The 12,760-nt window shown below is 46.3% G+C and overlaps 1 protein-coding gene across 8 annotated transcripts in view; it reads left to right on the top strand.

The window, feature by feature from the left end:
• Positions 1–5,060: 5,060 nt before the first annotated feature.
• Positions 5,061–12,760, top strand: part of FAM168A (family with sequence similarity 168 member A) — a 156,190-nt gene continuing 148,490 nt past the window's right edge. For 4 of the 8 annotated variants that reach the window (XM_078390225.1, XM_072993440.2, XM_072993442.2 and 1 more), the window contains exons 1-2: positions 5,201–5,327; positions 11,545–11,613. The gene's annotated coding sequence lies outside the window, so the exon portion shown is untranslated. Of the gene's footprint in view, positions 5,328–11,544; positions 11,614–12,760 lie in introns of all 8 variants that reach the window. The other 4 variants (XM_078390226.1, XM_072993441.2, XM_078390224.1 and 1 more) reach the window with 3 other exon arrangements.

The following is a 12,760-nucleotide window of genomic DNA, read 5'->3' as shown; positions in this document are numbered from 1 at the left end:
CCCTCCAAATTTTCGGAAATGCACGATCTGAGACAGACACTGAAAATAACCTCCAGGATCCTCCCGAGGAGGAAGAGGAAGGTGAGTCCAGGCGGAAAAAGAAAGGCAGGAAAGGACTGAAGTTCCTCGAACCTCGTATTCACATGAAGGCAAGTCTCTGTCTCTCCCCCCCCCCATCTTGTAACAAGGTGTTTCTCTTTTTCCCTCCAAAGTTTCAGACGTCGTGCTTCTCCCATAATTAGGAGTCTTTTCCACCCCATTTCCTTCCCGACCCCTGCAGGGTCCTCGCCACCCACTTTCCTTTCCACGCCTAAATGTGTTGGTTTGTGATTTAGAACGATTTACCCACCTGGATAGCGAACACACTTCAACTATGGAGTAACGGTCCAGGGTAACACCCTCTGCCTCGTGTTGAAGAACATCTTCTCTTGATTCAAGTCCGGCCCTAACATTAGGGAGAGGGGAGAGCAACAGGAAAAGACCCCTAAGTTACCACCATCCTACATTGCTACAGTGTTTTTACTGGCAGGTGCCTCAGGAATATTTTGCTTTTTGGGTCCAAATCAGTGTTGGCGCCGAATGACCTTGCCTCGAGTAGTGTAACTGGAGTCTGAAATTTGGGGCTGTGCCTCAGGCAGCGAAACGCTACGGGACACTCCCTGGTTGCGCTTGTGCGCAGACTAAAGTATGCTACAGGGCAGTTTGAGTCTTTTCATATTATCTCGTGTTGTCGAAAGAAGGTTTGGCGTTTCTCAGTTTGCACACAAGTCCCTCGGCTCCTGCAGCTCTTTAGCTCGGAAAGGGAAAAGCCCAAACTTGGGAAGTTCCTTTTAAAAACTCCAGCTACCTCAACAGTGGGTGAAAGTTCATTACTGTATGTTGAAAAACAAACTTATTATGTGTTTTGAGACCTGTTACTTTTTGTCTTCTTGTTGTTTCTTAAAAAAAATAATAAACCAATAAAATGTAGTTCAATCCTTGTTGCATTGCTGGAGAAACTGAACTTTGTTATGCCCTTCTTCTCAAAGAAGAACATTAATTAGTTGCACGTAGTTCTGTTACTTGTAACTCATTACTTCTCTCTGTGTGGAGGCTTCCGGAGACCTCTCTGAAACATTAAACATGGAGCCAGACTTTAAATCCATGTGTCACCCACCTGCCGGGTCAACATTTCATGGAATCAGAAGGAACTGGAGTTTTAGGGCAGAATCTCTGTGGTTTTCTTGTTTGTATTTTTCTGCAGGAAGCCTCCGAGGTCAACCCGGAGATTTCCAGCTCTAAAGATCAGGTAGAAGAGGGTGGAAAGGGCAGCTCCCAGAGAGCTGTCGTTGGTGCAAATGGACGATACAGGGCGAGGTGGACAGTCTGATCTGGCGTATGGCGTAGGCCAGGGAGAACCCAGGCGACCAGCATGCGCAGAAAGTCCCCGGTTCATCCTCCAGGTGGGCGGTGGGGGGTAGATCCAGGCTGATCCAGATGGAGGAAGAACGGTCTGGTTTACAAGCAGGCAGCCCAGTCTCTAGAGAGAACCAGGCTGGACATCTGCGTAATAAGCAGATCCAGCAACCAGACGTTTTCAGGCACTCATTCATAGACACATCATTTCCCATTACAGTTGTGCCCCGCTGGACGATTACCCCACTCTACGACGAATCCACTTAAAGTTGAAGTTTTTGCGATCGCCTCACAATGTTTAGATGGGTTTTTTTCGCTTAGCAATGATCAGTTCCTGCTTCGGGAACCAATTTTTCGCTTTACGACGATCAGCAAACAGCTGATTGTCAGGTTTCAAAATGGCTGCCGGCTGAAGAAAATGGCTCCCTGCTGTGTTAGGGACAGATTCCTCGCATTACAGGCACAAAAAAATGCCCGCCATATGGAGGATCTCACTGGACAAAGAGGTATTCAGCCCATTGGAACGCACTGAACGGTTTTCAATGCATTTCAATGGTTTTTTTATTTCATTTGACGATTTCGCTCTAATGCGATTTCGCTGGAACAAATTAATGTCGTCGAGCGAGGCACCACTGTATATGGTTGTCTCCGTGACTGTTGATTCCTCTGGTCTGTTGTCTGCCTGCCTGCTATGATCTCTGAGCAGGCTCAAGCCTCCCTCCCTCTTCCGCCTTGCTCCCGCTGATGTCTCAGGGTCCCAGGTGCGAACAGCACAGGGCCAAGCCCAAAGTCTTACAAATGGACCAATTTGCCAGGAGAGGAGCAGGGGAAAGGAAACCAGAGCACGGAGCCAGAGCCGAAATGCTGGGTCGGGAATCATGGATCTGGAGCACCAGGGCTCAAGAGCACAGGAACAGCCCAGGAACGGCCTGAGCCGGGAATTGCCGACCGTCCCTCAGGACCCCCCAATGCCCCAACGACTGGGGGGGGGTGCCCTTCCTCCCCTATGGGCCCAGATGTCCCTCAAGATCCTGAGACTCGCGGAGGGCCGGGGCACCAAGGCCCAGAAATGGAGTGAGTGGCAGCCATGTGATTAAGGAAGGCCGCCAGGGAGTGGGTTTAAATTGGTGCAAAAGATACGTGCAAAGCCTCTCAGGTTCTTCTCCTTCCTGCACATCTCTCGTCCTTTATTTGAACGTGAACGATCAGCTGTAACAATCTCTATTTCCCCTTCTCTTTGCCTGGCCAAAGTACTCCAGCTTTCTCTATTTTAACTGCTTTGATCTTTATGGTTTTCACCATCTGGATCCAGTGGCTCCCAAGTTGGGACACCCAGGTGGTCTCGGACTGCAGTTCCCAGAAGCCTTCACCACCATTTGTGCTGGCTGGGGTTTCTGGGAGTTGCAGTCCACAAACACCTGGGCGACCCAGGAAAGTCTCAGCAACACCCAGTGATGCTTCCACATTCTAGATGCTTGTGCCTTTTAAAAAAATTAATACTGTAGTTGCCTGTGTCAAAATCTGCGATTCCACACGGGACAGGAAAAATAAGAAGTTTAAAAAAGAAAAACAGTACTATAGGATGCTCAAAGTGAGTTTAAAATTTTGATTGCTGGTTAAATTCTTAAAGTAAGGAACCTCCTCTGAGTCTTGACTGTCATTTTGAACTCCAGCTCCCATAATCCCCACCACTGACCATCTGGGCTGGGCTTTCTAGGATATGAATTGCAAAATATCTGCAGTGCCAAATCCTCTTTCTCTCTTTTTCTCTCTCTGTCCTATAATGTTATATCTATCTATCTATCTATCTATCTATCTATCTATCTATCTATCTATCTATCTATCTATCTATCTATCTATCTATCTATCTATCTATCTATCTATCTATCTATCTATCTATCTATCTATCTATCTCTAAAATCAATCAACCTATCAACTTCTCTCTCCCTCTAAAAGCAATCAATCAATCAATCAATCAATCAATCAATCAATCAATCAATCAATCAATCAATCAATCAATCAATCAATCAATCAATCTCTCTTCCTCTGTTTAGTACTGTACTTGCATGTGTTTCCTATACTGTATAGAGAGTGCACTCATTGCACTCATTTCGCACGCTAGCAAGGTTATGCTCAAAATCCTACAAGGTAGGCTTCAGCAGTATGTGGACCGAGAACTCCCAGAAGTACAAGCTGGATTCCGAAGAGGCAGAGGAACTCGAGACCAAATTGCTAACTTGCGCTGGATTATGGAGAAAGCCAGAGAGTTCCAGAAAAATATCTACTTCTGCTTCATTGACTATGCGAAAGCCTTTGACTGTGTGGACCACAGCAAACTATGGCAAGTTCTTAAAGAAATGGGAGTGCCTGACCACTTTATCTGTCTCCTGAGAAACCTATATGTGGGACAGGAAGCAACAGTTAGAACTGGTCATGGAACAACTGAGTGGTTCAAAATTGGGAAAGGAGTACGGCAAGGCTGTATATTGTCCCCCAGCTTATTTAACTTATATGCAGAATACATCATGCGGAAGGCTGGACTGGAAGAAACCCAAGCCGGAATTAAGATTGCCGGAAGAAATATCAACAACCTCCGATATGCAGATGATACCACTCTGATGGCAGAAAGTGAGGAGGAATTAAAGAACCTTGTAATGAGAGTGAAAGAGGAGAGTGCAAAAAACGGTCTGAAACTCAACATCAAAAAAACTAAGATCATGGCCACTGGTCCCATCACCTCCTGGGAAATAGAAGGGGAAGATATGGAGGCAGTGTCAAATTTTATCTTCCTGGGCTCCATGATCACTGCAGATGGAGACAGCAGCCCTGAAATTAAAAGGCGCCTTCTTCTTGGGAGGAAAGCGATGACAAATCTGGACAGCATCTTGAAAAGCAGAGACATCACCTTGCCAACAAAAGTCCGAATAGTCAAAGCTATGGTTTTTCCTGTCGTGATGTATGGAAGTGAGAGCTGGACCATAAAGAAAGCAGACCGCCGAAGAATTGATGCCTTTGAATTGTGGTGCTGGAGGAGGCTCTTGAGAATCCCCTGGACTGCAAGGAGAACAAACCTATCCATTTTGAAGAAAATCAAACCTGAGTGCTCATTGGAAGGACAGATCCTGAAGCTGAGGCTCCAGTACTTTGGCCATCTCATGAGAAGAAAAGACTCCCTGGAAAAGACCCTGATGTTGGGAAAGTGTGATGGCAAGAGGAGAAGGGGACGACCGAGGATGAGATGGCTGGACAGTGTCTGCGAAGCAACCAACATGAACCTGACACAACTCCGGGAGGCAGTAGAAGACAGGAGGGCCTGGCGTGCTCTGGTCCATGGGGTCACGAAGAGTCGGACACGACTAAACGACTAAACACACACACACATAGAGAGTGCCGTGAAAGCCTTCGAGGCTACATTTACTACAACCCCCAGCATGCACGTCGCAGTACCTTCCTTTTCGCCCCGCCCCTTTCCCACCAAACCATCCGGCCTGGCGGAGGAAGAGCTGCGGCCGCCCCTGAGCCTACATCCCCCAGCGTGCCTAGCGGCCAGGGCAGCGTCCGCCGGAGGGCTGGCCTCCCCATCCGAGGGGCACGCGAGGCCTGCCGGGAGGTGTAGTCCCTGCGCGGGTTCCCCCTAACGGTTCGACCAGCTGCTGGCGACGGCTGGTATCGACAGGAGCGGCGGCGGCGGCGCGTTCCCCGTTTCCCTCAGCCGGGCTTTTCCGCGCCTTTCTCTCGCTCTCTCTCTCTCTCACACACACATACACACAAACCGCGAACGAGCTCCGTCCGGCCTCTTCCCTCCGCCGCCAAGAGCGACCCCCCCCTCACCCCCGCCGACGGGACTGGCTGAGGGGAAGCCCGAGAGAGACACGGGTTCGCCGCCGCAGCCGCCGTCACAGAACCCACACGAGACGCCCGGAGACCCGCAGGTGGGAGAGACCGGAATGTAGGCGTGTTTGCGTGTGGTGGTGGCGTGTCTGTGAGGAGAGGGAGACGCCGCGCACCCCTCCCCCCTCGCTCCCGGGTGGGGGAGGGGCGCCCCTTCCACAGGGAGGGGGGAGGGGGGCTCGTCTGCATGTTGGAGAGGGGGGAGCTTCTCGGGGGGGGGTAGGGAAGAGGAAGAGGGGGTTGGGGATTTTGTAGGGGAAGGGGGGCTGCGTTGTGTATGTGTTGGTGCGCATACACGGGGAAAACAGTGGAGGCATTTTTTGGGGGGGGTTAGAGGGGCTTTTTGTGGGGGCGACCCTGGGATGGTTGTGCCTTGTGCCTAGTCAAGGGTGGAGAGGGATTGTTTTTTGGTGTGTGTGTGTGTGTGTGTGTGTGTGTGTGTGTGTGTGTTTGGGGAGCCACAGCATTGCTGGTGGTGGGCAACGGGCAAACATGGGGGGGGTGTCTGCCTTTGTGTCGACGTTGGCAGGGCACATTTTTGCACAGAAGGGCTGCGAGAGACACATTGTGTGCCCTGTGTTGACAAGACGGGGATGGTGGGGGGGGGAAGAGAAGGGAGAGAAGGCTGTGCCTGACAGCAGAGCCGCCACTGGTTTTGTGTGTGTGTGTGTGTGTGTATCCCTCCATAGGATCTGTCAGGTTTCCGCTCTGTCTTGGAAAGGAGGTTAGGGATGTATCTGGCCGTAGTTGTCCGGAATTGGAACTGCAACTGGAGTCCGGCGGCCAAAACATTGGACCAGGAGGAGGGCGCTCTGAACCTCGCCAGATGACCTTGAGCCGCAGATCCTTCACTTCCAGCCTAACCTCCCTCCCTCCCTCACAGGGTTGTTGTTGTGTGGACCCCTTCAGAGGGAGAGCAATGTGCATGCTGCCTTGCTTTCTTCAGGGAGGTGGAAGGCAAAGTCGACATGAAAAGGGCCTCACACGTAGGGGGGAACGGCAAGCTAGTGTGGGATGAGGGAGAGGAAGGTTAAAAAAGTACCTGTTTATGGCTTGGCGGAGATGGGATGCCAGTGGGCACAAGATATTTTGGGGGGAAGGAAGACGTTTCAACAGGTTTGTTACAGAGAGGACCCATTCGAGAATGATGATCGTGTGCGGTGCATAGAGCATTGATTGGTAGGATGCTGGGACGGCACTCGGGATGCTGGCACAGTGCAGTGAGGTCAGGAGAGAGGGGTGGTGGCACGGGCCCAGGGAAAGGGAGAGCCATGAAAGGCCTGGCATAGAAGTGTTTGACACTGGCCGGGTGTGGGAGAGAATGAAAGCTAGCTTTACAGTGGAGGGTTTGGTGTTGTTGTTTTTTGCACTTTTAATGAAGCTGCTGTCCGTGCCAAGGGATAAAGGGAATAGCACCGGTATATTTGGGGTCTTCTGCTATGCTGCTGGCAAGATAGATTGAAAGTCATGAAAAGTCACGAGAATGGCATGTATATCCCACCTGGTGGGCAGCCTTCAGGCTGCAAAGAAGGAGCAGCCTTGAAGGGAAAGATGGAGAGATGAGTCACAGAGAAGAATAACGGAAAAGAAGTGGTGCAGAAGTGATATGCAGGGACACCTAGGACAAATAACTATTGCACTTTGATTCTTCACATGCTTCGTCAAAAGCCAGTTGTCTTGAATTCAGTGAGATTCATGACACTTACTGCCGTATAAAGGTACATAGGATTACAGCTGAAGTGAAATGAGTCCTCACCTAAGTTTTCACTGCAGTCTTTGTTTCATAAACGGAAGTACAGTATATTTTTATGCTACATTCCATGCAGAGTGCTGGTATGTGGACAGAAGGACTTCCAGGGGTGTCTTGACAAATTGGCTGGTGAGATCCTCTGAGAGCTTAGACACACACATATCACAGACAGGGGACCTGCTTCTGGCAAGAGTGTGGGGAAGGTAGAAAAAAAAAACCCCATAGATTTTGGGTTGCCCTTTCCTCACTTCCCTTGGGAGCTTGAAGGAGAATTTTAAGCATGCATCCATTCACTTAGGATCACTGGGGATCTTGGATAGCCAGTATTGCAAAAGTTTGCAACCTTGTTTGAAGTCGGTAGGCGATTCTTCTTGGAAGTGACTTGGGAAGTATGGAAGGATTATTTTTAGAGGAAAGAGCGTAATGTGTCTGTTCTGCAAGATGCCACTTTTGTTCTGTAAACTGGATTGCATGTTGTGCAGATGTCAGAGAATGTAGCATATATGTAACAGAATATAGTTACCGGTTGTTTGTTTCAAAATGAAGATAAGGCTGTGCTTGCAATGAGAGGATACAAATAGATTGGTGTTGTGTAACTCCTTAGGTAAAGGGGGAAGGAGCCACTTGTACCGTTTCCCCTCTGTGCTAGAATCCCTGTTTTAAAATGACTAGGATTTGATGTGATTGAGGGTGTCACTGCATATCATCTGTAGTCTGAAAGCAGAGTACACTGTGAGGCTGAGAAATGTTTGGCTGCATTAATTTTCTACCATGAATACAGATTGAAATAGGGATAAAGGATTTTAACTCCGTTTGAAAAAAGCATTGCTTTAAGAGTTCGTTTATTAGGGCTGCAATAATAAGGGTAATTAAGTTTATCGTTATATTGTGGATTAATAGTATCAGGGTGGACATAACCCTGGGTTCATTCTTCTGTATAAACAGAGGACTAATGAAATATGGCAGTACAAATAATGGTCATTATTGAAAGGTGGTTGGTGATTTTTCCCCCCTTCCCTTTTTTGCACAAGCTGTTTTTCCTCCTTCCTTGCCCTGTTTTGGTGATAAGCATTCGAGTTATAGCTTGTATTTCTCCTTGATTGAATTTCACCCAGAAAGAATTCAGCTGTGCTGGAAGCTGTCAAATGTGGAAAAATGAGCAGGTTGAGTTTTTCCCCCCTTTTCTCTCTCTCCTCTCCTTCCTTCAGACAAAGGCAGGTTGTATTAACCAAAGATGGAAAAAAGGCAATTGGTTCCATGTAGGTTTAGATCAAAATAATTTTTGGGGGATGCAGCTGTGTATGTATTCTTTCTAAGAAATAGTGACATGGAAAGACAAAGCTTTTTTCAAGGATTAAAGATGATGGAAGCATTTTGAGGGACATATTGAACCAAGGTGATTAGATCAAAAGAATTATTTGGTGAAATGTTAACTATGTACATTAGAACACTCTGGGTAGGGGCAGAAGGGGTAATGACAAGGAACCATTTGCTGCCTTGCTTATTTTAATTTTACAGTTGTGCCCTTTTATGTCACAAATTCTGCCTCACTTACTGAATGTGCATATTAATGACAAGTTTTAATATTTATTTTATTTAAAATATTTTTACCCCACATTTCTCCTAAAAAAAGAACTGAAGGGGGCTTACCTCATTAAAAGATAATATTTAAAACCAGAAAATGATTAATTTCCCTTCCCTGTCCTATGACTCCTGGAAACTGGAGGAGGGGCAGGAAGCTTTTAATTCTCTCCCAAATGGCCACAGCATCAGGGGTACGCAGTGTAACTTAGGTCAGCAAGATTCTGGCCATTTTGTTACATTGAAACCAAGTTCCAAGATTTTTCAGGCAAAACACTGTTCTTTCTACATTTCTTTTCCCATTACTTTTCTTTCAAAGATCAGCTGTAAGAATTTAGAATTGTCATTTTTAGTTACATGCCAAAAGTGTTTTATTTTTCTGCATTTTATGTGACTTCTTTGTTGTTATTCAGCTGTCTCAGGACTTCTTTGTTGGTCAGCCTCTTGATCCAAGACATCTTTAATATGCTGCCATGAATTCATCTTTCAAATGCATCTAGTTTTCTTGTGGTAGCTTGTGTAAAAGTCCAGGATTCCATGCCATATAGTGGAACTGAGATTAGATAGCATTGCTCTATGGCTTTGCCTTCTCAAAGCTAATTTTAATTTCTCAGATTCTCCCAAGGTAAGCAGTAAAAATGAAAGTTTTGATTATCTAGGTGCTAAACCCCATTTCACTCCATGGGGTTTATTCCAAGGTGAACACCTGCTAATTCTTTAGGATTGCTGAAGGTAAGGGAGGATAGGGGATCTTGAAACTCTATTTTATAGTTCATTCGCCTATGTGTAATGCCTTCCAGTAGCCTGGAATAGGGTGGCAAAATGCAGGTCTCCAGATGTAGTTGGATTATAATTCTCATTATCATTAGCTAGCATAGTACTGTAGCTGAAAAAGAAAGCTGGGTCCAGTAACGTCTTGAGGAGGTACACATTCCTCATTTCTTCCATAAAATATGCTGCCAAAATAGTTCAGCATTTCTGTTTTTGTTTTGGTCTTGATTTTCCATCTGGGAATAATTTGTATCCCACGTGGAGATTAGCCCTAAATCTTGCAAATTATCCTGGTTTACAGTTACCCTCCGTCTGGGTCAGTGACCAGGACCTCTGCTCCTTGGCTCTATAGATTTCTAGTCTCTGCTCTCCTGTTTTCTGGGCTCAGCGCAAGGAGCACCAGCTGTTCCGGGTCCCACGGCGTTGCAGCCCATCCTTTAGACTTTCTGGAGGGAAATAATGGATTTGAACATTCTTGATTTTCAGGCTCTTCCCTATGGGGTGGTTATAGAAAGATACTTATAGGCCTCCTGGCGCTGATCCTGAAAGGTTGCCATGATTTTCATAGGCTGTAGTTGTAGCAAAGCTGGCTGGATAGATCAGTGGTTTAGGTCTCTGGCTGTGGGCCCAGAGGCTGGGAGTACCATTCCCCACTGTTACTCCTAGGGGAAAAGCCAGCCTGGGTGGCTTTGGGCAAGCTGCACAGTGATCCCAGGATGTGGCCCCCAGAGGAAGGGAATGGGAAACCATTTCTGAGTTTTCTCTACTTGGGAAATCCTGAAAAGGGTCAGAACCGACTTGATGACACATTATTATTTTATTAGTTGTAGCAAAGTGTGCCTACAGGCACCGTTTGCCGTCCTAAGAGTCAGAGGGATGTTCCCTCCCTGGGTACACCTTACACAGGTGTGTGCTTGTTACATTTATCTGCTTCTTAGGTCAACATATTGAGTGTGGTTCTCAGTTTAAATTATAAAGGTCTACAATTTAATGGACCTCACATGAAATGGGAAGAGAGGGAGGAGGTGAATAAAGCAAATTCAGATACTGTACTGAGACTGTTGAGTGAGTTTGTTCTTGAAGGGGAGGAACTGTGTGCTTGTTTGTTCTGTTAGTCTAATGTACGTGGCAGTTTTGTTGTTGTCTGGCACCCCCACCTCTCCCCACCCATCCCAACCCCCCAGGATTCACAGATTACTTACTGCAGTCTTCTTGCACTTCGTAGTTATTGTTTAAAATGGAGCAAATAGACCTGAAGAAGAGAATTTTGTTAGATGAGTAGGTATTAATTTGCTGAGAAATAATTGCTTCAGAATACCGTAGCTTAAACCTGAGAAACACTAAACTAAAGGCATGGAATGCTTGCTTGATTATTTTTCTCTAGTGAAGCTGAATAATGCAGTTGTCAATGTCTTTGTTCAAATGTTTCTGTGCCAGTTGTCAGATTGAGCAGTGACTGAGGAACATGGAAAGAAAGAAGCTGTCTGTAATGAAGATTTTTGTGTGCTTGAAATATTTAATGGTTCCTACGTGCACACAGAAAAGAGCGCCGATCGTTCTCTGTGCCTGTCCAGCACGGAGAAATGAGAAATAATTGCAATTCTCCAAGAACACAAAACACCTCTTAGGCAGCAGCCTAGGATGTTTTTAGAAAATTGTCTCTTTTCTGCCTCCCCATGATATGTCGACTCAAGCGTAGCTAAATTTTATCCACTCTAATCAGTCTTGAAAGTCTAGGTAAGCCTTAAAATGGTCACAATTGCAAAGGCACCCTTCTTAGGCAGGCTGAATGTGTATACTTCAGCCTAAGAACCATTTCTGACTCATTTTAAAACATGACAATCATAGCTGGATTTTTGATCTTCTTTCATAAAACGCTGGCTGGCTGAAGATGATGAGCTTGTTAAAACGGAAATACTGTTTCTGAGCTTTCTTTCCTGAGCTCTCTGTCTGCCCTTCAGTCCAGTTTATGATCTTCATTTGTCTTCCTTTAATGCCTTTCAGGCTTGATTTTTATCTATTGAAGCTCTTGATTTAAGTACAATTCCTATACCATCTGTGCTGCCCACGATTCCCTTTAATTTGGAGACCTTAGTTTGCAATATGAGGAAGTCCTTTACTCAGTCTCTCTCTCTCTCTCTGTCTCTCATTTGTAGGCCACCTTTCTCCTGATAAGGGGATTCAAGGCGGATCACATTATTGAAAAGAGTAGAACTAAAAGCACAGTAAGTTATACATTAAAAATAACCGAACTGTAAAACTGATTAAAACGTACGGAATAATGAAAAACGAGTAAAATGTCGAAAACTATCTTAGTTTAAAAATGGCATTCAGGGGCTCAGTCCTGATTGTTAAAAGCCTGCCTGTAAACGTGGGTCTTCAGCTTTTACCAGAAGGAGAAAAGGGAGGGACGGGGCAGCCTAATCTCCCAAGGGGGAGCCTTCCATAATGTGGGAGCAGCCACGGAGAAGGTCCTCTCTTCTCCCCATGAACCGTGCCTGTTCTGGTGATGAGACTCAGAGGAGGCCTTCCTTTGATGATGATCTTAGGCACCGAAAAAGATCATGTGGGGAGATACAGTCCTTCAGGTAGCTTGGATTTTGAATAACACTGGAGTCTGTGCCAGCATGGTCATAGAAGGAGTCCTTCAAATCTTGTTAAGAGTGGAACTCCCACTGTCCTGAGCCAGCAAAATCAGTGGTGAAGTGTGCCAAGAGTACCACTCAGAAACATGCAAAGGCTACGTTATGTCTTAATCTGAGAACTGCAGAAGGGGCCCTATGGATTATTGAGTGCAGCCCTTGTTAACACAGTGGGGAATCGAACTCTCGACCTCTCATTCTGCAGCCAGATGCCTAAACCACTGAGCTATCCAGCGACTAGAAATAAATGTAAAACGACCATAGTTGTTAAACTATACATGGCAGCACTGGGAAGTAATCATAGAACTGAAGTGGGCACCATTTGGCCCTCCAGATATTGCTGGACTGCAACTCCCAGCCCTCCTGACGGTTTGCTGTGGTGGCACCAGCTGATGGGAATTACAATCTGGCAATAGCTAGAGGGCCTCATGTTGTGAATAGCAGGAAGATGTGTTGCAGTAACTGTAAATAATACATTTTTGTGTAAAAACACATTTTCAGAATTCTGCTGCACTCCGACTTAATCAAGGAAACAGTATGGGGCTGTTCAGGTGATTGGGAGGTGCTCTACATGTGCAGGATCAGCTTCCTTCTCAGTGGTTGGGGACTCTGGGTTACCATTACTCTGATTGTATCATTCATTGCTGCTGGGAAAAGCAAAGCAGTACATTTGGACAGCTTTGTATGAAGGTAACATCTGCCTTCCACCGCTTAGAGAAAGAGTGGCCTG

Source organism: Pogona vitticeps, chromosome 3, assembly GCF_051106095.1.
Source record: "Pogona vitticeps strain Pit_001003342236 chromosome 3, PviZW2.1, whole genome shotgun sequence".
Classification (NCBI taxonomy): domain Eukaryota; kingdom Metazoa; phylum Chordata; class Lepidosauria; order Squamata; family Agamidae; genus Pogona; species Pogona vitticeps.
The sequence above is the reverse complement of the archived record's forward strand: the minus strand, read 5'-3'. Positions and strand labels throughout refer to the sequence as shown.